We start from the raw sequence: 3155 nt of genomic DNA, 5'->3' as shown, positions 1-3155 counted from the left end.
TTGCAGCAGTGCACAGCCGATGGCAAAGTCCGAAGCGTCACAGACGACGCTGAAAGGAAGATCAGGGTCTGGCAGCGCCAGTATTGATGCATGAAGGAGGCTTTTTTTTTACCCAGTCAAAGTCCTTCCGATGCTTGGTGTCCGACCACCATTCTGTATTCTTTTAGCGAGATTCGGCAATGGCTGTATTATTTTCGCATAATTTGCGCTATACTTGTTAAAGTAGTTGGCAAGTCCAAGCCACCTGCGCAAGTCCTTCTGATTCTTTGTAGCCGGCCAGTCCACAATGGCCTTGACCTTAGCGGGATCCACTCGGCCGCGCTTCCCAATGAAGCGGAATTTTTTCCGCGCCGAAGGTGCACTGATCGGCAACAGCATATAGCTTATTCGTGCGCATGCACTCGGGCACCGCTCTCAGATGAATGATGTGGTTTTCCACATCTGTCCTCCCGTACCCGCACGACTGTGGACGAAGATGTCGTCGAAGTAAGTTTGTGCATACGCTCGGTGGAGCCTGAACAATTGCAAGACGATTAGATGTTGCAGGTGCATTTAACAGCCTTTGGGACGTCTCTGGCCACTCCCACAGCATCCCGCTCGGATTGCTCACAGCTGTAAGTGACATATCACTCGCTCTGATGAGCAATTGGTAAAAACCATCGACTAAGTTAAGTGCGCTGTACTTTGTACAGCCAACCATGATGTTCTGAAGAGCAGCCTTCCTAACAATTGGCGTTTGTACCGGAATGGTGGCAGCGTTTAGTTTATTACGCCACTTGCCGTTCGGTATCCGGACACAAAACGTGGGTGTCGAATGGTGTGATAAACTCTCAAGCACCATTCCTGCGTCGTGCTACGCCCGGAATAAGGCGTCAACGGCGTCACACTGCTTCTTGGGCAGGGGCCAGTGGCGTGTTACGCAGTATTTGATATCCGAAACCAGGTCAATCTCATGACGCACACCTCGGTCCGGAGATAGGACTGACGGCGGGTCTTTGGAGACGACGTCTCGAAACTCCTGAACCAAAAGATAGTACGGACTCGAGGAATTCTTTAGGATCGACGACCCACTTCGTGCGTTTAGTACCCTCTTAGAGTCTTCCAGGACGGCATCATCCAGAAGCGACGACGAGATAATCTCCTCGTTCGGTCTTATAATGACTACCTCGGCTAAATTGCCTGCCTTTAAGGCACCATCAATCTCTTTGAAGGCCACCAGGTCCAGCTCAATAAGAGCCACCGATCCACCGCGGGAATAGCCTCGAGGATGACGTCGCCGTCTTCCTCTCCCGTCATACCGTTGACAAGGATAGATATCTGTGCGCTATAGTCTACGGTAGACACACCCTGTGTCAGGGTCGACGCCCTTCGTCTTGCAGTCTTGCAGTTAGCATACGGCATCGCTGTCTCTTCTATAGAGGTTGTTCGTATTACCGGAATTGTGGAAACACGCACTCAGCATCGTCCAGTGTCCCCATGCCCTGATCGGAGCCTTAATGTGATTAACAACATCAGACGAAGAGCTACTATTTCCGCAATTTCGATCAGTGGATAACGTGCCAATCCATGCGCATCACTAGGGCCTCGCCCTTGATACCACGGACCTCGTCCGACCATGCCACTCTTGGCATGCAGCAACGGCTTTGTAACGTGAGCAGCGATGAGTGGGTTACGTATCATTACACGTTCAGCCCGTGAGTACTCCTGTTCAAAACACATTTGGTGTCTGACAACTCGGATACTTTGATATCTAGCAAATCGATCGTCCCGGTCCAGTGCCCGCGCCAATAGTGCTTCGGCTTACTAGCAGAGGTGGGTTCATGACTCACCAAAGCTCCACCAGGGGACGTGCGCGTAGCGCCTACGGTCCTCAACATCCAATCAATCAATGGGCTATGGGGTTCCAGCCATGCCATAGTAAGGATAAGGTCATAGGTTGCATCAAAGTCTTAAATATGCAGCGTTACACGTCAAGGAACTTGATACCGATGTCTACAGGGACCCTCGGTACAGTTACACAAGTCCCTGTCGCTACGCAAACAGTGAAGATGTCACGCAACCGCGCTTCCAGCGCCTCCGCATACAGCTGACTTCCTTCGATCGTGGGGCGTCGTACAAAATTGCCCGACGCCTCGAAATCGATAAGATTTTTCCCTGGCTGCTCAAAGCCCTTCAAGGTCGCTTTTACGACCAGCAAGCCCCGCTTGCACACATGTTCCGTCGTCAAAAGCACGGTGGTTTTTAAGACTGGGCTCTGCTGCCCTCTACCTCTTTGAGGCTCTGCAGAACTCAGTTCGTCTCCATTAGGACGCCCCACGCCTACTGAGTTTCTTCTTTAGCCGCGACAAATCAGTCTGGTGAGAAGCGGAAGGTCGGTTGGCGAACCTTTAAGCACCGTGCGCAGGGGACAACCAGTCCGGATGTGACGGGTGTCATCGCAGATAAAACACGTCGGGTGTTTGCACGCTGCTCGGCAGCTCGGAGCTCCCGTTTCGCTTTCTGAGATCCATTGGATCAGACCCGCTCGACGAGCTCTGAGGGTTTGAAATCTAACCAAGTCGTGCCGATTTGAAGTCAAATTCGGCATTCAATGCCACACACACCGCTTCTTCAAAAGAAGACGGATGCACACGGATGACTTCAATTCTGGTCACGCCAGTGCGAACGCCCTCCATAAAGACAGTCACTGCGACCACCTCGAGGAGAGGATTGGCTGCCATCCCGGCAATGAGAGTTCTCAACTCTTGGACAAAGTCCACCAAAATCTTCATCCCCTGTCGGGCTGCAAGGAAACGCGATCGCACGCGATTTTCCTGGTTAGGCGGTGAAAGCACTCGCGGAAAGTGACGCTTCTGCTCCTTCCGGGAGGGTAACGCAACTTCAACCGAAGCACCGCTCGTATGTGCCCATTCTCGCGCTCGACCACCGAGCTTGGAGATAGCTAGCGCCACGCGCTGTTGCTCGTTTTAGAGCATGATGGATGTCATAGCCATCTCGGCCTCTCTCACTCATAGCAGGAGATTCTCTCCATCATTTCCCTCGAAGGTCTTAACGTTCACCATGAGTGGCATGGGTCGAAAGAAATCATCTGTCGTCGACGGTGGCGTCATGGACGCAGTCAACGCTGACGGTTTTTGCTGTAAGTGCGCTAACAG

The sequence above is a fragment of the Plasmopara halstedii genome (genome assembly GCF_900000015.1).
Source record: "Plasmopara halstedii genome assembly, contig: Scaffold_2364, whole genome shotgun sequence".
Lineage (NCBI taxonomy): Eukaryota > Oomycota > Peronosporomycetes > Peronosporales > Peronosporaceae > Plasmopara > Plasmopara halstedii.
This window is presented reverse-complemented; position numbering follows the sequence as displayed.